General features: G+C 48.3%; 1 long non-coding RNA gene across 1 annotated transcript in view; it reads left to right on the top strand.

Annotated features, from left to right (window-relative positions):
- Positions 1 to 24,766, top strand: part of LOC147737038 (uncharacterized) — a 62,279-nt gene that overhangs the window by 17,258 nt on the left and 20,255 nt on the right. The window contains exons 2-3 of the long non-coding RNA XR_015309279.1: positions 5,982 to 6,032; positions 7,818 to 7,935. This is a non-coding gene — a long non-coding RNA (uncharacterized LOC147737038). The remainder of the gene's footprint in view (positions 1 to 5,981; positions 6,033 to 7,817; positions 7,936 to 24,766) is intronic.

Genomic DNA, 24,766 nt, shown 5'->3' with positions numbered 1-24,766 from the left:
TTTTTACGGTTGATCATTCACATATTTTCACTACAAAGAAAAAGCAGAGTCATGATGACAAGCCCACATTTTAGTTCGTCCAGACCGTAATTGATTACCCGGCACGGCCCAGTATTTTCATCAGATATCGACGGACCCCCAATAAAATCGGGCACCTCCTCCTCGTAAAGCAAGTCATAAAGCAAGAAACAGGGACAGGTGTGTGTAAGATTAGGCATGGTTTGTGTGCGATGAAAGGTTTATGATATGTTGTGCCTTGATACTAATCTCGCTCGGCCACTGGGAAAGGACCTGGCCGAACAGGTTTGGCTTCGGGCAGTGGAGTCGGCTTGCCCAGGTCACAGAAGAGTCAGCAAAGGTGTACGTGTCCTTCGGACTCGGTTTTGGCTTTAGTCATTTGGCTATGTGAGGGCAATCACAAAATGGATGCCGTTCACAAAATGGAACCCGAGGGTTCATGAAGGAAACTCCGATTTCAGGGTGACTCCGTCACTCGATCGTGACGAAAATGCTTACGCACAGTGTTCAAATCATTACCGGTCCGCTGATACCAAAATCGTCATGATACGACGATGTTTATAACACGGGTCCAGAATTTCCAATACTACACAAAGCAAAACATAAATCAGGGCTAAGACGACAAAAAGATGGCAAGCAATGCAGCAAGACTGCTAGCAATTACAAATTATAATACAGCGGGTACACAGTTCAACAGGACATAGTTGCAAGGGGACACTAGGTTCAGAGGCTGGTGTGTCTCTGTGGCCAGCAGGGGGTAGGTCAGCTCTAGGGGGCGCCGTGGCTAGGAGGCGGGAGACCAGCTGTCTAAAGGTGGTCTCATACTCAGACGAGACCCCTCACGTGAATGAGGGCCAGGGGTATTTTGAATACCAGTTGAGTCCATGTGAGAGGTAAGATAAGAGATAAAGGGGCAAGATATCCACCGGGCAGAATCCCTGGAAGGGGCAGCGCTAGGCGTGGCCAGTGTGGGCAGCTGCCCATGGCACCGCGGCCTTCTAACTACGACTGGCCCCCCAGGAGGCCATCATCCTTTTTAGGTCTCGCCTGTCGATGCGCATGCGCATCGAGCAAGCGAGAGTATTGGGACTTATCCACTCTTTATCCACACTGCAAGGAATCGTGGCGATTCCTTGCAGTGCCCGTGACTTTTAAGCTCAATGCGCATGCGCATTGAGCTTAAAAGCGTGTGCACGTCCGTCTTTGTTTACCCGCTCCGCCCCCTCCCCATCCCGCCGTGTCGCATTTCTCCTCCCCCCTCCCCTCTCTTCCCTCCGTCTTGTTTGTTATTTTACCCGCTCCGCCCCCTCCCGCCGTGTCGCATTTCTCCTCCCCCTCCCGTCTTGTTCAACTAGCTCCCTGTGGGAGTTTGATTTTAACAGGTTCGGGGTTGCGGTTGTAGTTTGTTTAGGGCTGTGGGAACGGAGAATCGCCGCCTTCCTTATGGTCGAGTGTTGTGTGAGTAGGCTTCAAAAGCAGTAGTGCTACGTGCAGTTCCTCGACGAACTGACTATTTTCAATTGCAGGGTTTGATTCCTTAAGGTCGTCGAGTAAGTGTTTCTGGGGTGTACGCGTGTATAGTTTCAGGTGCCTCTCTGCGATCTTCTGTCTGCTTTTGTCTAACGATTCTGTTTGCACCAGGTCCTGTGATTTCTTGAGTCCTACCCCACCCCTCTTCAGGAATATAACCCAGTCACGGCAACAGTATGCACATAGTAACCCACACCTACCTTGTACTCGACAACACCGTGTTTTATTTTTATAATGTGGCGACACTAGCACTTTTAAGAAATTTTGTTTCAAGGGAGTCGAGTCGTAGCTTAGGTGTGGTATCCGGGAACCAAAACACTTCGAATTTGGTATATTCGGTCTCGCTGATTTAAAACCTAAAAAGCCGCACCTGAAAGGGATAGGGAGTTTTATAGAAACGTGTTAACCATTACAGTTTGTTTTTACTATCTTTGCCTTACCTTAATGTAGTACATTCCCAACACTTAACTTTTTCTACTTGCTATGAACGTGGGTTTGAAGTTTAGGATGGAGATAAACCATGGCGGAAACATAATCTCTGCAAGAGAGACTGTGAACCGGTGATACCAACACTACTTGCTAAGGCGTAAGAAAAAAGAAGATTGTTCAAAATAGCCGTAAAACAACCTCATTCTTTAATAAAAACTCTACCCGACAGCGGTCTGTTTATGAACCGTGGCGTGGGATGAGGGAGGGGGCGACGAAATCCTGCCTCCTCCTCCCCATTTCCCAACCTGCCCGATCCGCGTGATTCACCCGTGCGTCAGCGCTGCTTCGACAGGATGTCGCCCGTATTGCGTCAGTGCCATGCTATGTTCTTTCCATACAAGGAGACGCGACCTGTTTTTGGTGGCCGCCATGTTAACTAGAGGCTTACTAGATTGTACTTTATAAGTATTCCCGAACAATCAGTAGTTAGACAGTGATTTTATCGAAAATTTAACAGATTTCTTCGTAGAAGCAAAAACATTTTTGTGAGGAACCACTTTGCTACCGTTAGTATTATTTATACACATACTAGATATGTATAAGATGCTAGTCAAACATAACTAACGTGCTTGCCGTTTTTACGGTGACAAATAATACTTTTATTTTTGTTACATCTTTGGTGTAAATCAGTCATGTTTCCGTTAGAGTTAACACGGCATGACCTCGCTTTAAAACGTCCGTCCCATTAGCCAGTTCTGCTTGGAGGGTACGCCATCGACGTTTTACGTTAGCGCATGACGCGCCAAACATGGGCATGCTTCCGAGCCAGGATTTCGTAAACGAAAAAGGTTTGATGACGTGACAGCCGACACTGTTTGATTGACTTTACAGCTCATTTCTGTTGTCTGCCATCCATGTAAACAGTATGCACAGATAACAGTGCGGTACTCACACCTCGTGTCTTGGAAAAAAAAGACAGCTCGGTGCTGGTATGTGCTATTTTATTCGCATTACAGTAAGTGCTTTGCCAGCAGTAGGGTTCTGACTTTGCTAACAGGGTAGCGTTGTCACAAAGGGAACGTTCACAATGAAAGTGTGACTGGCGCAAACAAATCTGCGTGCCGAACTCAGCAGCTGTCACTTTCATCCGCCTGTCCTTTTTTGTTATTTCCTGCGCTGAGTGAAAATTGCGCGCCAGAAAGCCGAGCCTCAACTCACCCACACATCTTTGCTGCATTGGCTGCAATTAACTGCAGACTTGGACTGTTGCGAGGCTAGAATTAAAGAATGAATATCACGGCGTTAGCAATTTCTTTTCCTCCCGCTGAGCCTTAAGTGCAAGCTGAGACTGTCTCTATTATAACATATATAAATAAAGGGGAAAACCTCAGTGCGCTGCCGTCATTTTAGATGCGCAGCGCCCAGCGCTCAATCGGGTGATTTTGCTGCACTTACACCCTTGTAACAGCACCAATGCGCCCCAGCAGCAGTCCAGCTCATGCACCAGGATTTCCGCAACCAGTTTTGCAGTAAGGGGCCACCTTAGAATCGCCAACCCCTCACCCTCAAACCCTCACCCTCACTCACCCACCCTCAACCCCTCACCCTCACTCACTCACCCTCAACCCCTCACTCTCACTCACTCACCCTCACTCACCCTCAACCCCTCCCCCTCGACCCCTCCCCCTCAACCCCTCACTCACCCTCAACCCCTCACCCTCAACCCCTCACCCACCCTCAACCCCTCCCCCTCAACCCCTCACCCTCACTCACCCTCAACCCCTCACCCTCACTCACCCTCAACCCCTCACCCTCACTCACCCTCAACCCCTCACCCTCAACCCCTCACCCTCAACCCCTCACCCCCTCACCCTCACTCACTCACCCTCACTCACTCACCCTCAACCCCTCACTCACCCTCACTCTCACTCACTCTCACTCACCCTCACTCACCCTCACTCACCCTCCCTCACTCACCCTCCCTCACTCACCCTCCCTCACTCACCCTCACTCACCCTCACTCACCCTCACTCACCCTCACTCACCCTCAACCCCTCACTCACCCTCACTCACCCTCACTCATCCTCACTCACCCTCAACCCCTCACCCTCACCCTCACCCACCCTCAACCCCTCACCCTAACTCACACTCACCCTCACTCACCCTCACCCTCACTCACCCTCACTCTCACTCACCCTCAACCCCTCACTCACCCCCAACCCCTCACTCACCCTCACTCACCCTCACCCACCCTCACCCTCACTCACCCTCAACCCCTCACCCTCACACAGTGCAATAGGTCTCGGAGCATTTGAGTTAGAGCTTTTAGAATTGTTTATGGCTTTTTTTATTTGTAATTCTTTAGCATTGGCTACAGGAAACAAAAATGCTAAAGATTTACAAAAAAAACCCCATAAACAATTCTAAAAGCACTAACTCTAATGCTGCGAGACCTATTGCATTTCCAATGCTTGTTAAAATGTGCCATTGTACCACTTACAGGTGGGAAACGCACTCCCTCGGGGTGTGCAACCGTGGTGCAGCTCAAGTCAGAGGCGGGAAATGGGCTGAAGGGAAAATATGACCCCCGCATCCCTTTCAGTTGCTGCAGACTGGGCAGGGCAGGGTTTGTGGCCGTAGTCAGCTTTCAACTGGCAACTCTTTCCCCTATCCTAATCACCGCATCTGCACGATAATTGCAGATGCTTGAACTGGCGTGAGGTGTGAAGTGAGCCCTGCCCCTGCATGATTGCAACGTGGAGCATCCAGCAGGGCGCACAACAAACAAGCATTTGCAATGCAAGGGGTCTCGCGTTTACATGAGGTTGAGCTATTGGCATTGTAAATGACAATTGCTTTTATTTATGTTTTCGTTTTTAAAACGTAAATAAAAGGCCTTGTCATTTACAGTGCCAATAGCTTTAAATCTCGTAATCGCGAGACCTATTGCATTGCAAATAAATGCTTGTTATTGTCCAGAAGAGGTCTGGGGCCATTCATCTTTTAAAGTTCACAGAACACAGCCCTTTGCTTTGAAACATTGATGCTGATGGTGTCAGAAAGGCCTCTGTAATGTTGCTGAGGATGTTTTTAAAATTACAACTTTGGCATCAAATTAGTGCACAGAGGCAGAAATTACAGGGCTGATTGCTTATCTAGAAAGCCATTTTTGGGTAGTTTGGGTGATGATGATTTGGATGTTGATGAATGTTTGTGGCAGCGGTGTTAGACCCTGTCCATGATGCTGCTTGTGCTGACCCAGGAGTGGTGCAAGTTCACAAGGACTTCACAGATGGTCTCCCCTGGGACTGGTGCTTAAGTGCTGAGGTGTTTGGGTGTGCTCAAGTGGCGGCATGTAAATGTATGTAAATGTATAGGCATTTATATAGCGCACTACTTACCCGTAGGGTCCCAAGGCGCTTCGACCGCTGCGAAACCCTTCCTGGCTTCCCTGAGAGATGGTCCCTTAATGGGTATCTCCAGGGTGAGACCAGGCATCCCCCGCGGTCTGGTGGGGCCGTTAGTGAAGATGAGGCAAGCTAATGCCCAGAGTTGCCGAGTGTGATCGCTGATCAGAGTGGGCACCGAGGCGAGAGAATTATCGAGTCCGCTGACCCTGGTCCAGAAACCTGCCGCGCCGGGAATCGAACCCTGGTCCCGGGCCGTCCTCTGCTCTCGGGTCTGCCGCCTCTGACCAGTGAGCCACACTACTTCACTAACTGTGCCTCTGGGTATGGTTATGAGACCCGATTATTTTCTTCAACTTGGTAATTCGAGACCGTACTTGTTGAATATTCACCCAATATGAGTGGTGATATCCGAATTGCTGGTCTGCCTGAAGTTATGATACTGCCGACAGTAGCGTGTCTGCTAAAAGCGATGGCGTGACTGATGGAAATATAAAGCCAAAAAAAGGAAAGTTATCTTCCGACACCACAGTCTTCGTGACTGAGACCAGTAACACTGAAGACTCTGAGACTCACACCAGTAATTTCTCCTTTCAGAGCGTTATTGCTGCAGATGGACTGAAGCTTAGAAGTAAGCACATTACTAAGGTACCAACAAAGTTTAATATTGTTCATTTGTATTAACTGTTTCTTTTATTGTAGGCTGTTATCTTCGGTTTTAAGGGAAAGATGTTGTAGTGTGTGACCTTAATGCTGCAGTTTGCATTTCATTACTATCATTTGCTTATCCTGGAAAATCTCCAGGGTGTAGGAGGTTTGCTGTTCCAGAGTTCTTTCTTCAGCTTCTGGGCAGTTTTCGCTCTGTGGCGATCTGTGGTCCTGTTTCTCTGCTTTTCTTGTAGTAGCTCCTATCAGAGCTTCATCCTCCCGCCAACGATAATATGATGCCAGGCATCACCCAGCGCACAACACAGCCTACGATGGGCTACGTCTATCTGCTCTGCGCAGTTAGAGCGAGGATAACGTTCTCCGGGTCTATCAGGCTGTGACTGTAACCTAAGGGCTTAAGATTAAATGAAGAGCTTACCTCCTTCCTGAGTGGCTCCAGACTGCTGTGTGCAGACCAGGTAGCTGGCAGCACCCTGCAGTATGTATGTATAAATCAGATTATGTTGGAAGTAACCTGCAATATACTGTCAGGCAGCACCCTGCCATAGAGTAGGATTTCTCATGGAATTTTATTTCCTGACACATTTATGGAGATAGTCTTTTAACTTGCAGAAGAACAACACTGACCACACATTTTCCTGGCACTGTCTTTAAAATGACGTACACATTAGGAATGGCATTTCGTTCTGCTGGAATAATAACACGTTATCTTGCACTCTATGATGTTGCATAGATTGTTAGCTGCAATGTATTCCATGTTTCATTCAAACATGCTTTCTACAGGGCACATACATGATTTTCTGCTGTAGAGAAATAATCCTGCTGTGCACTGTGGCAGACTCAGAAATATTGAAAAACTTCATGAGTTCTCTTTCAGCACTTCATGTAAAGCCTTTCATTTTTTGACTCGTACATTTGGCAGAAACATAACTTAGTACCATTAAAATAGTTGTTATGGGGAACATTCATGTGGGTTAGGACTGGCTCGACCAGAGTGCTTGCTGACTTGGAGAGTATGGAGTTGTCCACCTTGCCTGGTCTGGTGTGGAACCAAGCCAGCGAGGCTTTGCTGCAGGCTCGTTTGCCCTGATAGCTGGTCAACAGTTTGAGGAGGAGGAGTTGAAGAGCTTGCTAAGTGTGCCATGAGGCTTGCATTTCAGTACATCCCTGAGAAGTGAGCTTTAAGTCGATGTAGTGTTCCTCTTATACCACGTGCAATTCATCCGCTCCAAAGCCTTAAGAATTCCTGGGTGTGAAGGGCGGCTGATTCTGATTGGGTGCTTGATGGTTTTCCAAAAACTCATGTTCTTGATTGTTCATGTTTGTCAGTAGTTAATTAAACACGTCCAGGCGTTTTATCTCTTCAGTTGACACAAGCTGCAATAAAAGTTTCTTTGTTGCTGAAAAAAAATATGAATGGCCAACGAGCCTCTGTAGATCAAAGAATGGAAGTGCTGGGGAACTGTCATTCATCTCACTGCTAAGCAGAGCAGTGTCATTCTTCACCCTCACTCAGGCCTCTGATTTTGACCAACATCGCTTAGAACACTGGGACTTTAGAGACCATCCTTTTAATGAGAAAAACAAAACTACAAGTCCCATAAGCAATAGTGGCAGAAGGTTTCATGCATGACCTGGGGCAACATCTGATTCAGCACATCCAGTTCCATTTTTTAAGTATTTGACACAATATTGAATTTATAACCTTTGTTTTTTATGGTCATGAGTCACCAGAATACTAAAAACGTGTCTTTTATTTTCAAGGTCAATTAAGTAATGGTCACCAGCTTGGAAGCTCTGTTAAATCTTCAGTATTTGTCGTTGATCTCCATGTGTGGCTGGTTTGGGTCTGCCCCTGCATCGTTCCCGATAACTCGCACAGGTAAGGAGCTTGTAGCAGCAACATGATAACCCCATACTCGTCAGTAAGAAGTGCGCTCCGAGGCAGGTATCCAATAATTTTTGTGAAACAAGCAAGCGACAATATCTGCTATGTACATTTGTTAAAATAAAACACAATCAAATCACGGTATACTGTTCCGGAGGTTCAGTCCCAGAGACATTATCTGTAACTGAACGCAGACACCCTAGGAAGCATGTGCTTTTAATACAAGTTGCGTTCACTCACCTGAAGGTGACATGCTTCATCATTGGGCTATACACCTCACTTGGCCGGCGCTACAATGCCTGGCGGGCACCACAAGAGGGCATTTTGTCAAAGATCTTTTATTAAGTACGCCGGATGAGCATAGTAGGACAGAGGATGTTGTGTCATAAGATGTGAGATTGGTGAAAGTCTGAATATAAGAACAGCTATCGACCAGTGGCCGTAATATAGTTAATGTGATCATACTGGTCCATGTTGAGATTAAAAACAGTGGCAGAGAAATTGAGGAACTAATGGCCCCTATCACTGTGTGAAAGTGTCGATCACCTATGGACCAGCTGGTAAGCTGGAGTCTAAACTTCAGGTCAACTTTTTTCATGCCTTGTTTTGTCATGGAGCAATCTGTGTGCATTTCATCAGGACCAAATATGGGAAAATGGGTAAATGTAACCTAATCTTCTCCACTGCGTGAGGAGCTCTGTAACTCAAAGCCCTGCACCGTGCATAGGTGATAAGGTGCCTATTAACTTCTTACTACCACAGGTGAGCACTGTCTAACAGAGTGCACTAGATACCGTCCCCCTCCTAAAATTAAGACAAACTGACTTATCCAATAGCGAGGACGCTGCATCAGAGGGCAACTGGTTTGAAAAGCACATGCTTCCGAGGGTGTTCAGTTAGAGATAATGTCTGTGGGACTGAACCTCCAGAACAGTATACTGTGAGTTGATTTATATGAAGAATGTGTATACTGGACTGTCATTTTCCTTGTCATCTCTTATGATATGTAAAATAAAACACAACACACCGGGAGGCCAACACATCTATCATACATTTAATGCAAACATAGCAAAAGGTCAAGCAAACTAACAAGTGACAATTGTCTTTGCAATGGACGAGAGCATCCACTCTAAAGCAAGTTGGAGTATATAATGCTAATGCTACACAATGTATTTTTATACACTTTTCTCATAATACAAGTCAATGAAACATGAAGACGTGATAGAAACAGTTACTGAAACAACACTAATGAGTAGGAGGTAGGATCTTCTCTCGAGAGGAATTTGAGAAGTCCGTGAGGTGCAGATAAAAGATACACAGACAAGCTGCAGAATCCACTGTTTCTGGAAATAACACGTCTGTTTGTCAATATTTACTACAAGATGCAGGAAAGTGTACAGATGGACATCACAAAATAAAATGGTTCTGGGCCCTAATAGAATCATATAACTTTGCAGGCATATTAAGGCGAACAGACACATCAAATTAATATAAGAATATTGTAATTTGGTAATGTAATATATCAATGCACGTTGTGGCATTCATGTGTAACCAATTATCTGTATTAAAGAAACCAGTATATCCAGTTATGCTTTCTCAATTCCTTCTTCCTAGAGGCCACCACTGCTGCTATCCAGTTGTATTCAGCAGTGCCTCCTGTGACCTGGAATCCTGCATTTAATCAATACCAAAGGTTGTCAATGCTTCTAGCCAACTCCGGTCACTGGTGCCACTCGCACCCCCACCACCCTTGGGCCTGTTATTCTTTTAGCCAGCTCCAGTCAGTAGTGGCCCCTTGGACCTGCATGTAAGCCTACTAGCCAGCTCCTGTTAGTACTGGCCCCTGTGACCTGTTGTCATTCTAGCCAACTTGAGTCATTAGTAGCACCTTGGTACTAGTGATCATACTAACCAGCTTCAGTCAGTATTGGCTCCCTGAGACCTATTATCCTGCTAAGTAACTCCAGTCAGTAGTGACCCTGTACCTTAAATCCTGCAAATATTCAAAACCAGAGGTCATCTCTACTGCCAACCAGTTCTAGTCAATATTGACATGTATTGTTACCCTGCTTGTAATGAATACCAGAGGCCAGCGTTGTTGCTACCCAGATCCAGTCACCAGTGGCCCGTCACATATTATCCTCAATAGGATCAATGCCCAAGGCCTGTGCAGCTGCTAACCTGCCCTAGTTAGTAGTGACCTCCCAGACCTGTTATTCTGCATATAATCAGCAAGGCTTCTCCCCTAAATACACTCACCCCACATCCTTATGGTATATTAGCAATGTAATTTATTTACTTACATCATACAGTAGTTACCGCACTATATCACACGATCCCAAAAACAAAGAAAATCAAAATTTGCCTAACCGTTCAGCACTCCAATGACCAAAATGACCAAATCACACCAAGCACTATAGCCCGCCACATCACATTGCACACTCAGCCACAACATCACAAGATACCACAGCAGGGATTTGGGGCCATTAATCCTCTGTTTGAGGCATGTATGCTGTAGATGCACATGCTTTGCATACTCCTGCCATCTTGTGTTAGGTCCGGATGTTTGCAAGTTGTTTAATTATTACCCCTAGATTTATATTCCGGGGTAAAAATTACCTGCACCACTCCTTCTTTTTGATCTGGGTTATTTAATTTCATTTGTTGCAGGCTATTTTCACCTTGAGCATGCTCAATTAACCTTCCATTATGATTACTAACAGTTTGAGACCATGAATATTGATGTTTATGTAACTGCTTAGTTTCGGTTCCCAGATCTTGTGGTAATTTAATATCCTTCTAGGTTTTTAACAAATCTCTATTTGTTTCATCCCCTCTGATACTCTCCCTCTTTGCTCACCTTCACAATATGATATGTGGTCATGGTTGTTTCCAGTGTTCAATCTCACTACATCTGATGCATTTGTATTTTTTATACTTTTAGAAGCTTTAATCTTGCTCTCCGTTATTTTTTCCTCTCTCTTTTTGATAGATGAACTATCGGAGCTACATCTGTCATTGTGGATTATGTGAAGCATAGGTTTATCACTTCTTGATCTTTTGTTTTATCATCTATTTTTTCTTTAACAACAACAGTATTGTCTTTACATTTTATTGTATCTTTAGAGGGGCAGTCGGTTTTGATGGGTTGAATTCCCGCATTAGGAAAATTCCCTTTTACATCGTCAATTATTGTTTTTAAAATATCCAGAATGGTAGCCAGTTTGTTAATTAGTGGGGCACAACTACACTCTACATATGTAGATATTAGCTGAGTTTGTGCCCTTACTATTAGATTATTTTACGTTGTTATCTTCTGCTCAATTCCGGTAACAGAGGATGCCGTAGCGCTCGAGATCTATTTGGACCTCCTTTTTGTTGGACTGATATGTAAAAGCTTCCAGAGTTAATTGCGAGGTTTTGAAGAATAAATCCCAAATTGCTCCCGCGTTCCCACTTCCTGGTACCTGAGTACCTGGGCTATGGTGTTGCCCATTTATGAATGATAGGTCCTTATACTTCTCTTTTTGTGGTCCTTGAAAATCATGACCCTGATCACAAGAATTAATGAATTGTGGACTACTATTCAAAACGTCTTTTTCATACGTAGTACTCCAACGCTGCAGAGTTTCTGGGTTGCTGTTGTATTCGTCCTTATTAATTTGAGATCCGTTATTTTGATTACATTTCGGCTGGTCCTGTTTTTGAACGGAATTTATTTTAGACAGAGTAAGATCTGATTTCAGTGGGGTATTGGCTTCCCTTATGATTTTCACCCCACCATTTAGTTCATTTGGAGCTTCTTGTTATGGTTGATTTACTTGGCCCAAATTAGATGATTCCCCTATACCGTTAGCTTTTCTGACTTTTTACCTGCACTTCTATTGGCATTGGCTGCCTAGTTTGTAGTAAGTGCCGAGTATCTCCCATTGTTAGATTTGTGCATTTTGCGTCCTCTTATTGTGAACGACCAGTAAGTGGAATAGTTAACATCTCTAGGTCCGTTATTTGGCCCCAATGGTTGACTTGGTCCTTACTTGAATTTGACATTCGTTCGATTTTAGCTTCAGACTCAGGTTGGCCTTGTTCACCTACTTCTTGCTTAGGGGATATAAGGGATATTAGTGGTTTAATTGGAGTTTGAAGATCACATGGGTTAGTTAGCAATGTTAGCATAGCACCAGACGGATCTTTCATAAAATCAAACTTTGACGGCGACTTTCCCAGTTTCCCAAATGTATGGACCTTAGATGATATAAAGTGTGAGAAGTTGGCCCGATATGCAGTGTTCACTATTCTAGCGACCACTATGCATCGGTCTAAACGACCCTTATGGTGATTGGTTGTAAGTCAACCTTAGACCAGCTATCCTAGTAGCGTGGATACGAGCAGTCTTCGGGCTAAACTCTAGAGGGCGTGTTAAGCCAGCTGTCATACCATCACATACCCCTTGAACACCAAGTGAAAGGACACCACACAAGTGTTATGAAAATAAACAGTATATTTATTAGAATCACAACAGCCCTGTACTCTTTATGAGGACCGGGTACTAAGCACAGAACAAAACTCTTAGGAAAATACTTCAAGTGCACAATCAATACAAGTGCCCGAGGGCACGGAAAGTTTAGAGGTCTCGGGCGGACCCGATAAGGCAAGTCGGAAGCGAGGGACTCGGGACCCTTAAGTAAGGAGGCTATGCGGGCACCGAAATGCCGAAGTTACCTAGCCACAAGGGCTGCGGCTGCACAAGTCTTACAGGTGTCGGGGGTCTTCGCTGACGAGCCAGGAGCCGGAAGGAAGGAGTTGCTGGCCGGCGACCAGTGAAGAATAGTTCGTAGAGATCCAAGCCTGGATCAGTGATGGATGATACCTGAAAGCAGAGGGGACCAAGTTCGTACTACTAGCCAGTAGTCAGAGGGTACCAGGAGGGCACCGGATGGCCGTCACCTCGACTAGGTGAGTGGGCGACGCTAGGCTCTGCAGTCTCACGGACCAGGAGGCGTTGTCGGCGACCAGGATGGAGGTGCGAGCTGTCCCACGAAGGTTGATGCTGTCGGCGTCGCTGGGCCCAGGATTGGGGCAACAAGCCTTGGCAGATTTCAGGGCCACGTGGTGGGCCTAAAATGGCGTCTTGAGTGGACCAGGAGGGTCCGGGGTGCTCCTCTCGTAAAAGGGAGCAAGGGCCGGTCTGGAGCAACCAGACCAACAGCGTTGGTTATCGGATGTCGTCAAAGAGGTCACAAGCCAGCGGCTAGTAACCAGACAACGTGCTGAGCGGCAAAGCAGAAGGGCCCCACGCAGATCGTGGAGATGCTGGGAGACTGCACTTCGATGCTGGAGCTGCTCAGGGTCGGGGCTTCTCGGACCCCAGAGCACTCACCAGAGGATTCCTTCGGTGATCGTGCTGGTTTAAGAAAGCGTGCAGGTTTTGATGATGGCTGGTCCCTCGAGGTCTCGTCGCACCCACAGATCTCAGCTGAGCTGACGATGTGGGTAGAGGTCAGAGGTGCCAGGGAAGCCGGTTCTCGTCGAGCTGGGTCGTCGGATTCCTGAGGAAGGACTTGCAGCAAACCGCAGAGTTCTTCGATGGTGCCTGCGGATGCAGGGTGACTACTCCTTAGCCACAAGGGAGAAATCTTGAGAAGAGTCTCGAATGTCCTTTCGTAGAAAGTAGTTCTTGATTCAAAGATGATCTAATTTGGAAGGTCCCCGCTCCTGCCTTTATCCTAAAGAAAGGGGTGGGTACATGACTAGGTCCTGCCCTAGGGGTGGGACCAGGAAGGGGGGCAGTAACACCCCTCTCCCCTGCCGGGCTTTCCCCAGGTCAGGGGCTGCGCGCCCCTGGAACTGGTTCTAGCCGGCAGATGCGTAGTGAGCACCGGGGTGCCACTCCGCAGTCACCTTCTTGCAAAGCCCTGCCTGCCCAGGATACACAAAACCCTGTCTGGGATGGTGCGAACACCGCCCCTGACAGGAAACCCTTTGTCCAAGCTCTCCTCGCTGGAAGGACTCCCAGCAGCTGGAGGTCAGACTCGTGTCTGTGGTGGCAGCATCCATTTTGTGGAGCTGAGGCTTCAGTTAACTTTAACCGGGGTTCACAGTTACGTACATGTCGTGTCCCTCTAGAAGGGCGGAATGCTAACCTCGTCGCCAGCATTGGTGAGGGGGCAGCATCCCGATTCGTATGACACCTTACTCGACATGTCTTGATAATGCGATACCGAAGTTACCAATATGGTACGCGTTATCATGGAACAGCCATTGGGTCTTGGTTCCGCAAGCTGCAACCGGGCTCGGCTCGTGCCAGAGCCCAATTCACACGATTCCATGTACTCTGCCTTCAGGATTGTCAAGGCCTGCCATAGGAGTGACTGATAGGAACTCTGGTGTCCATTTTAAGGTTAGATATAGGGATACTATACCTACAGCAACGAGCGAGTACGCCACGTTGCTCCAGCTGTCGCGCAGCCAGTTGTGTCAGATTTAGATGGCCATACAGGGGTGGCATAATACCTGCTTCAGCCCCTGGTAGGCCCTGGGTACACCGATGCCCTGAGTTACAGGGTCTGACGAGGTGGCCCAGTTCCAATTGGAAATGTACCTAAGGTACATGGAATCCATTTTAGAGAGAGAGCAGTAGGCCTGGGGTCCTGATTGGCAGGGCCCCAGGTCAACTAAGTCGGAAAACCAGCAAAACACCAGGCAAAAAAGTCGGGGGTAACTGTGAGAAGTTGGCCTGGTATATAATGCTCACTAATTCTTAGTGATCACTTTGTACCAGGCCAAGCAACCCTTATGATGATGGTTGTAATTCAACCTTGTAGACCAATTATCCTAGTGGTAACGTGGACAAAGCAGTCTTAGGCTAAACTCTGAAAGGCATGTGAAGCCAGCTGTTATACCATACACAACCCCATTGAATACCAAATGAAAGGGACACCACACAGATATATATTGAAAATATATATTGATTTATTAACTATAAAATCCCCTGGACTCTTTATGAGCACAGAAGCACAAGTGTTAAATCACAAGACAGTTTAAAATACACAAAAGTTGCACAATATGGATGAGCCCTAGGGGCCACCTAAACCATATACTAAGAAAGTGGTATAAGAGATACCAATAGGAAAGTGAACAGGCCTAGGGCCTCGGGAATCGCTGGAGCTATTCGAGACTAGTAGTGACTAAGTCAGGAGAGGCCCACGGGACTCGGGTGCAGTGTTCAAAGTGCACGCACTTTCCAATGTAAAGTCTATGGTGCGTAAAAAGTACAAAGTTAGAAAGTTAGGAACCCTCCGAGTGACCTAGGGAGCTGAAACTTAAGACACAGGCCCTTGAGATGTGTACCAGTGCAGGAGCACCGGCGGAGCTGAGTTACCTCACCCACAGGAAGCGGGTGCACACGGTCGAAGTAGTGTCGGGTTTCGTCACGCTGGTCGATGGTGCTTGGAGCTGAAGATGCTGCAGGCGGCTCGATGTGAAGAGTTACGGTGGATCCAAGGGTGGATCTGAAGATGTGAAGACCTGAAAGCAGAGGGGACAGTGTTCAAAGTCACTAGCCAGTGACTACCGTGGAACCAGATTGGAACCAGGCGATGTCGGGTGCAAACAGGTGTTGTCGGGTAGCTTCTTTCTGCAGCCACGTGGATACCCGGGGTCGAGGACGTCCAGGAGTCGGTCACGAGCTGTCCCACGCAGGCTTCTCGCTGTTGGCGGTGTCGGCAACTTGATCGGAGCAAACAGGCCTTGGCAAAGGCAAGCCAGGCAGAAGTTGAAAGATGCTTAACACTCGGACCAGCAAGGTCAGAGCGGATGCTCCTTTTTACAGGAGCTTGGGTAGGTCTGGAGCAACCAGACCTGCTGTGTAAATCGTCGGTTTCGTCGCCAAGATTGCCGCTGACCACGTGGCTAGTGGCCGGGATGGCGCGTCGAGTGGCACAATGCAAAAGGGCCCCACGCAGATCGTGGAGATGCTGGAGGGCTGATCTTCGGTGCAAGGGCTGCTCGGTGGTGGGGGTTCTCAGTCCCCAAAGCACAACGTCGAGGATGCCTCAGAAGCTGCGCAGTCAGCTTTTCGAGTGTCTTCCAAGAGGTCCGGTCCCACGTCACTCGGTGCCTCCACGGGTCCCTTCTTTGCAGGGACTGTGGATCGGGCTCTGAGAGGTCTGGGAGTCTGGTTCTTGTCGGGCTCTGGGCTCGGGCTCCGGCGGGAGGCGGCGGCAAAGCAGACGTCGAGTTGCTGGTTGGTACCTGTGTTCACAGGGTGACCACTCCTAGGCCACAAGGGAGATTCTCTTCAGTCTTCTGTGCAGCAGAATGTCGAAGTCCAGTCTTCTTCTTGTTTAAAGTTGATTTCAGGATGATCTGCCGTGCAATGGCACTGCTCCCACTCTTATTCCCAATCTGAGGGGTGGATCACCTACTAGGTCCCTCCTCTGGGAGGAACCAGGAAGGGGGGCGGTTACACCCCCTTTCCTTTGTCCAGTTCCGCGCCAAGCCTGGGTCTGGAAAGTCCCAGGACCGGTTTGGACTGGCCTATGCACGGGGACACCTTGTGTGCCCCGGGCATGTCTGATTCTATTCAGCCCTGTCCTACCCAATACACAAAACCCTGTCTGGGGTGGTGCTCGCACCTCCCAAGGCAGGAAACCCTTTGTCCAGGCCACCATCTGCCGAGTTTCGGTCAGCAGCAGGAGGCCAGACTCATGTCTGTGGTGGCAGCATCCATTTTGTGATGCTGAGGCTCTGTTTAACTTTAACCGGGGTTAAGGCTACACACATGTCGTGTCCCTCTAGAAGGGTGGAATGCTATCCCCGTCGCCAGAATTGGCGAGGGGATAGTATTCCAATTCGTATGACACTGTGAAGTAGTGTGGCTCACTGGTTAGAGGCGGCAGACCCGAGAGCAGAGGACGGCCTGGGACCAGGGTTCGATTCCCGGCGCGGCAGGTTTCTGGACCAGGGTCAGCCGACTCGATAATTCTCTCGCCTCGGTGCCCACTCTGATCAGCGATCACACTCGGCAACTCTGGGCATTAGCTTGCCTCATCTTCACTAACGGCCCCACCAGACCGCCGGGGATGCCTGGTCTCACCCTGGAGGGACCATCTCTCAGGGAAGCCAGGAAGGGTTTCGCAGCGGTCGAAGCGCCTTGGGACCCTACGGGTAAGTAGTGCGCTATATAAATGCCAATACATTTACATTTACATTTACACCTTACTCGACATGTTTTGATAAAGCCAAACCAAAGTTAGCAAATAACCGCAAGGATTATAATGCACTTAAGAGTATATGGTATGGCAATATCCCGGAGCAGCTTAGGGAGTTGTTCCCGACAGCTGCAGACGGGCCCAGCTCATGCTAGAGCACCATCTCACATATTTCCAAGCACTCTGCCTCCAGGATTGATGAGGCCTTCCATAGGAGTGGCTGATAGGAACATATGTGTCCAGTTTAGGGTTAGGCACAGACATACTGTACCTAAGTAAGAGGTGATTACACCAACTTACCCCAGCTGAGTGATCAGCCAGTTGTGTCAAATATGGAGGCCAGGCCAGGGGTGGCACAATACATGCTGCAGCCCCTGGTAGGCCTTGGATACACCTATGCCCTGGGCACCTATGGTGCACTGATACAGGGGCTCACAAGGTGACCCAGTTCCAATTCGTAATGCACCTAGAGTGCATTGGCAGTAATTTAGAGAGAGAACAGCAGGCTGTGGGTCTGATTAGCAGGCCCACAGCCACATTAAGTCAGAAACCAGTGAAGCAAAAAGCAAAAATTTGGGGTGACCATAGGATAGCAGACCCTACTCTCCTACATAACCCCCCCAAACGCAGGGACATTAGACTAACCTTGACCAGTTGTGTCTTCATGTTCTAAGTGGAAGTACCTGGAGAGACCATCTGCGTTGCCATGGTCAGTCCCTGGGCGGTGCTCCACTGTAAAGTCCATCTCCTGTAGGGAAATTGACCACCTGAGTAGTTTGGGGTTTTCACCCTTCATCTGATTAAGCCATAGGAGGGGCTTATGGTCGGTCTGAATCTTGAAGTGAGTGCCAAACAAGTATGGTCTCAACTTCTTCAGGGCCCACACCACAGCAAAGGCCTCCCTCTCTATAGCTGACCAACGTTTCTCTCTTGGGGTCAGCCTTCTGCTAATGAAAGCAATGGGCTGGTCGTGGCCATCTACATTAAGCTGTGAAAGCACTGCTCCCACTCCCAACTCAGAAGCATCTGTTTGGACAATGAACTCTCTTGAGTAGTCAGGACTCTTCAGGATAGGTGCAGAGCACATGGCCTTCTTCAGGTCATCAAATGCCTTTTGACAGATTTCTGTCCACTGAACCTTTTTGGGCATCTTCTTAGATGTCAGATCATTAAGAGGAGTCACAATGGACCCATAGTTCTTAACAAACTTCCTGTAGTACCCAGTCAGGTCCAAGAAAGCTCTGACCTTAGTCTGGGTGGTTGGAGGGGACCAGTCCTTGATGGTCTGGATCTTACTCTCCAGTGGTTGAACTTGGCCTCCACCTACAAGGTGGCCCAGGTATACAACCTTACTCTGCCCTATCTGGCACTTTGTTGCCTTGATAGTGAGGCCTGCCTTCTGCAGAGCCTCAAGCACTTCCTTCAGGTGGACCAGGTGATCCTCCCAGGTGGAGCTAAAGACAGCAATATCATCCAGATAAGCTGCACAAAAGTCATCCAACCCAGTAAGGACTTGATTCACCAACCTTTGGAAGGTGGCAGGTGCATTCATCAAACCAAAGGGCATTACCACAAACTGATAATGCCCACTAGGGGTAGAAAATGCTGTTTTGGCTTTAGACTCCTCAGCTAACCTGATTTGCCAGTAGCCAGCTGTCAAGTCAAATGTGCTCAAATATTTGGCAGAAGCCAACTTGTCAATGAGCTCATCTGCCCTTGGAATAGGGCGTGCATCTGTCCTGGTGACAGCAGTGAGTCCTCTGTAATCCACACAAAACCTCATCTCTCTCTTGCCATCTTTGGTGTGAGGTTTGGGGACCAGAACCACTTGGCTAGCCCAGGGGCTCTCTGAAGGCTCAATAACACCTAATTCCAGCATCTTTTGCACCTCAGTCTTTATACAGTCCCTGACGTGGTCAGGTAGCCTGTAAATCTTGCTCTTTACAGGAAGACTGTCACCAGTGTCCACCACATGTGTACACCAGTTAGTCTGACTGGGTGTCAATGAGAACATATGCCTGTATGCCTGCAGAACTTGTCTGCAGTCATGTTGCTGATGCTCAGTGAGGCTGCCACCTAAGGCCGCACCATCAACTGAACCATCCTCAGGGTTCTGAGTGAGCAGGTCTGGGAGAGGGTCACTCTCTTCCTCCTGTCCCTCATCTGTAGCCATGAGCAAGCCCATGTCTGCCCTGCTGACATATGCCTTCAATCTGTTTACATGGAGCACCCTGTGGGGGCTCCTGGGAGTTCCTAGGTCCACCAAGTAGGTAACCTCTCCCTTCTTCTCCAGAATTGTATGGGGTCCAGACCATTTGTCTTGGAGTGCTGCTGGGGCCACTGGCTCCAACACCCATACCTTCTGTCCAGGCTGAAATTCAACAAGGACAGCATTTTTGGTCATGCCAAGCTTTCTGTAATTCTTGGCTAGCCTCAAGGTTTTTGGATGCCTTTTCCATGTACTCTGCCATCCTGGAGCGGAGACCAAGTACATAGTCCACTATGTCTTGCTTAGGCTTTTTGAGAGGTAACTCCCATCCTTCCTTCACTAGACACAGGGGTCCTCTTACAGGGTGCCCAAACAACAATTCAAAGGGGCTGAAGCCAACCCCCTTTTGAGGGACCTCTCTGTAAGCGAACAAAAGGCAGGGCAGTAGGATGTCCCATCTTCGCCTGAGCTTTTCAGGTAATCCTTTAATCATGCCCTTTAGGGTCTTGTTGAATCTCTCAACAAGCCCATTGCATTGTGGGTGATAAGGAGTGGTGAACTTGTAGTTAACACCACATTCCTTCCACATAGCTGTCAAATATCCTGACATGAAGTTGGCACCTCTATCAGATATTACCTCCTTAGGAAACCCCACTCTGGAGAAAACTCCAAGTAAGGCCCTGGCCACAACAGGAGCTGTTGTGGTCCTAAGTGGAATTGCCTCTGGGTACCTGGTGGCATGATCCACTACCACCAGTATGAATCTGTGCCCAGATGCTGTAGGGGGATCCATTGGACCAACAATATCAATCCCCACTCTTTCAAAGGGAACCCCCACCACAGGTAGTGGTATCAGGGGGGCCTTTGTTGTTCCACCTGCTTTACCACTGGCTTGGCAGGTTTCACAGGAGCGACAAAACTCCTTGGTGTCTTCAGACATGTGAGGCCAGTGAAAGTGAGGGACAAGCCTGTCCCAGGTCTTGTTCTGGCCTAAGTGTCCTGCTAGAGGAATATCATGGGCTAAGGTGAGAAGGAAACCCCTAAATTGCAGAGGTATAACCAACCTCCTGGTTGCACCAGGCTTGGGGTCTCTACCCTCTGTGTAAAGGAGTCCTTCATCCCAATAAACTTTATGGGCACCTTCAGCATTCCCAGCAGCCTCAGCAGCAGCCTGCTGTCTGAGGGGTTCAAGAGAAGGACAGGTTAACTGAGCCTGCCCCAAGTCTGCCCTAGAAGGTCCCCCTGTCCCCAGAAACTCAACCTGATCAGGTTCAAGTTCTTCAGAGACAGTTCCTTCAGGGGTCTCAAGATCAGTTTCCTGTGAAGCCTGATCCTCACTTGTAGGCAGTTGGGAAGGCGCAGCCTTAACCCTCCTGTTCTTCCTCTTGGAAGGTGCTTGGTCCATTGTTCCAGGATCCAAGACCTGAGGTTCAGAGAGGCACTTTTTGGCCTGTGACCTGGTCACAGCAAGGACATGTGATGATATCCCTAACATCTCTGCATGAGTCCTGTACTCAACTTCTGACCATAGAGAGTTCTCCAGGTCATTGCCCAACAAACATTCTACTGGGAGATCAGCACTAACCACAACTTTCTTTAGGCCAGTTACCCCTCCCCAGGAAAAGTTAACAAGTGCCACACTATGTGTAGTAGTGACATTGCTGGCATTGGTCACCAGGTAATCATCGCCTGGCATGTATTGTCCAGGGTCCACAAAGTTAGATGTCACCATAGTGACACTGGCACATGTGTCCCTGTAAGCTTGAGCCACTTTATTGTTGATCAAAGGTGTCTGTCTGTATTTGCCCAGGTTACTGGGACTTATGTCAGGGGTCAAATCTATGTCCCCTTCACAAATCAGTACAGCCTGTGTAAGGGTTCTGACTAGGTCAGAATCTCCTTCAGTTCCCAAAGTGATACCCACTAATCCCTTGGTCTGAGGACCAGCACTGCTAACTGTACTAGTGGGGGCAGGTGCCTTAGGGGCTGCAGTGCTGGGGGCTCCACCCTTTTTACACTCACTTGTCCAGTGAGAGGTGTTCTTACAAGTTTTACACCAGGGTTTCTTCTGACCTTCTTTCTTCTTCTTCTTGGAAGTTTGGGACCCACCCTCTGTCTCAGTTTGGGGCCCTGTTGAAGACTTCTGGTCTTTAGATTTCTGCTCCCCACCCTTCTGGTCTGTTTTCTTCTGGTCACCACCCTGGTTCTGGTTCTGGTTCTTTTGCTTAACTCTGGTTCTTACCCATTTATCTGCCCTCTTTCCCAATTCTTGGGGAGAGGTCAAATCTGAGTCAACCAAATGTTGATGCAACTGCTGGTTCTGACAATTATTTAAAATTTGTTCTCTCATCAGCAAATTATACAATCCTTCATAGTCTGTAACCTTGCTTCCCAGCAACCATCCCTCCAGAGCCTTAGTGGCACACTCAACAAATTCAGACCAGTCCTGAGTCTGTGTCTTCTGGGTATCTCTGAACATTAACATGTACTGTTCAGTGGTTAAGCCTAACCCATCAATCAGAGCACTCTTCAGGACCAGGTAGTTTCTAGAATCCCCATCACTAACTGTGAGGAGTCTGTCTCGGCCTCTACCTTCAAAGGAGAGCCACAAGATTGCTGCCCACTGCTCCTGAGGGATCTGCTGTACTCTGCAGGCTCTCTCCATTGCAGTAATCCATTTATGGATACCATCCCCAGCTTTGTAGGGGGGCACAATCTTACTCAGGTTTCTGTTATCAAAAGACCTGTCTTTATCCTTGTGGATATTGCTGCCACCAGTGGGTTCTATTACCCCACTCTCTCTAGGCTGTCTTGCTCTAGCAAGTTTCTCTTGGGCCAGGGCAACTTCTAATTCTTGTCTCTGGATCCTAAGCTCAGCCTCTCTCATCCTGGCCTCATGTTCCCTTCTCTGAGGGCTAGTCATCTCCTTTCTAGAGTGACCATGAGAGCCTCTAGAAGCATGGGAGTTGTCAGAGTCACCTGAGTGAGTCCTTCTCCTCCTAGGCCTCTGGTTAAGTCCACCTGGGGGTCTGAATGGGTTGTTACCTGATTCATTCCCAAGTAAGCTTAAGTTAGCCTGGTTCAGTCTACTGACCAGCACCTGACTATTTCTGTCATCATCTGACTCACTGCTTTCCACCTCCTCCTCTTCCTCTTCCTCTTCCTCCTCATCTACCTGAGGAGCTCCAGTGGTGGAGGCTTCCTCATCTACCAGGATGATAGGGGCAGGGGTGTCTACAGTGTCATCCTCTGAAGGATGGCCTCCTTCAGCATTCCCTGTGGGGTTTGCCTTAGAGGGCTTTAGAGTCTCAGACTGGTCTAAGAGCTCTCTTAGGTGGTCTGTAGTAGGGGAAGGCCCTGTCTTCAGACCCCTTAAGACACAAAGCTGTCTTAATTCCTTAAAGGAAAAAATAGCAAATTTGGATGGTGCCCTTGGAGGGTCACTCTCAACAGGAGTAAGTCCACTGGACCCCTCTACTCCAGACATTGCTCTAGTGTGGGTGGATGTGTTGCAATCTACCTACACTGGTGTTTACCTACTAAACCTATCTAGTAGTTGTAGCTAGGGTGTGCTACTCCCTTTGCTCTACAACAACTAAGTTCAGTAGAACTTAAGTATACTAGTCTTGTTTTATATGTACCTAACAGGTACCTGTATGATCTTTCAAATGATAATCTCAAAGATTGTAATGGTAAAACAACATCAAGCTCAGATCCCAATCCGCTGCTCACCAATGTGAGAAGTTGGCCTGGTATATAATGCTCACTAATTCTTAGTGATCACTTTGTACCATGCCAAGCAACCCTTATGATGATGGTTGTAATTCAACCTTGTAGACCAGTTATCCTAGTGGTAACGTGGACAAAGCAGTCTTAGGCTAAACTCTGAAAGGCATGTGAAGCCAGCTGTTATACCATACACAACCCCATTGAATACCAAATGAAAGGGACACCACACAGATATATATTGAAAATATATATTGATTTATTAACTATAAAATCCCCTGGACTCTTTATGAGCACAGAAGCACAAGCGTTAAATCACAAGACAGTTTAAAATACACAAAAGTTGCACAATATGGATGAGCCCTAGGGGCCACCTAAACCATATACTAAGAAAGTGGTATAAGAGATACCAATAGGAAAGTGAACAGGCCTAGGGCCTCGGGAATCGCTGGAGCTATTCGAGACTAGTAGTGACTAAGTCGGGAGAGGCCCACGGGACTCGGGTGCAGTGTTCAAAGTGCACGCACTTTCCAATGTAAAGTCTATTGTGCGTAAAAAGTACAAAGTTAGAAAGTTAGGAACCCTCCGAGTGACCTAGGGAGCTGAAACTTAAGACACAGGCCCTTGAGATGTGTACCAGTGCAGGAGCACCGGCGGAGCTGAGTTACCTCACCCACAGGAAGCGGGTGCACAGGGTCGAAGTAGTGTCTGGTTTCGTCACGCTGGTCGATGGTGCTTGGAGCTGAAGATGCTGCAGGCGGCTCGATGTGAAGAGTTCCGGTGGATCCAAGGGTGGATCTGAAGATGTGAAGACCTGAAAGCAGAGGGGACAGTGTTCAAAGTCACTAGCCAGTGACTACCGTGGAACCAGATTGGAACCAGGCGATGTCGGGTGCAAACAGGCGTTGTCGGGTAGCTTCTTTCTGCAGCCACGTGGATACCCGGGGTCGAGGACGTCCAGGAGTCGGTCACGAGCTGTCCCGCGCAGGCTTCTCGCTGTTGGCGGTGTCGGCAACTTGATCGGAGCAAACAGGCCTTGGCAAAGGCAAGCCAGGCAGAAGTTGAAAGATGCTTAACACTCGGACCAGCAAGGTCAGAGCGGATACTCCTTTTTACAGGAGCTTGGGTAGGTCTGGAGCAACCAGACCTGCTGTGTAAATCGTCGGTTTCGTCGCCAAGATGGCCGCTGACCACATGGCTAGTGGCCGGGATGGCGCGTCGAGTGGCACAATGCAAAAGGGCCCCACGCAGATCGTGGAGATGCTGGAGGGCTGATCTTCGGTGCAAGGGCTGCTCGGTGGTGGGGGTTCTCAGTCCCCAAAGCACAACGTCGAGGATGCCTCAGAAGCTGCGCAGTCAGCTTTTCGAGTGTCTTCCAAGAGGTCCGGTCCCACCTCACTCGGTGCCTCCACGGGTCCCTTCTTTGCAGGGACTGTGGATCGGGCTCGGAGAGGTCTGGGAGTCTGGTTCTTGTCGGGCTCTGGGCTCGGGCTCCGGCGGGAGGCGGCGGCAAAGCAGACGTCGAGTTGCTGGTTGGTACCTGTGTTCACAGGGTGGCCACTCCTAGGCCACAAGGGAGATTCTCTTCAGTCTTCTGTGCAGCAGAATGTCGAAGTCCAGTCTTCTTCTTGTTTAAAGTTGATTTCAGGATGATCTGCCGTGCAATGGCACTGCTCCC

The sequence above is a fragment of the Lissotriton vulgaris genome, chromosome 1_1 (assembly GCF_964263255.1).
Source record: "Lissotriton vulgaris chromosome 1_1, aLisVul1.2, whole genome shotgun sequence".
NCBI classification, from domain to species: Eukaryota; Metazoa; Chordata; class Amphibia; order Caudata; family Salamandridae; genus Lissotriton; species Lissotriton vulgaris.
Note: the sequence above shows the minus strand (reverse complement) of the source record. Positions and strands in the feature narration are given on the sequence as shown.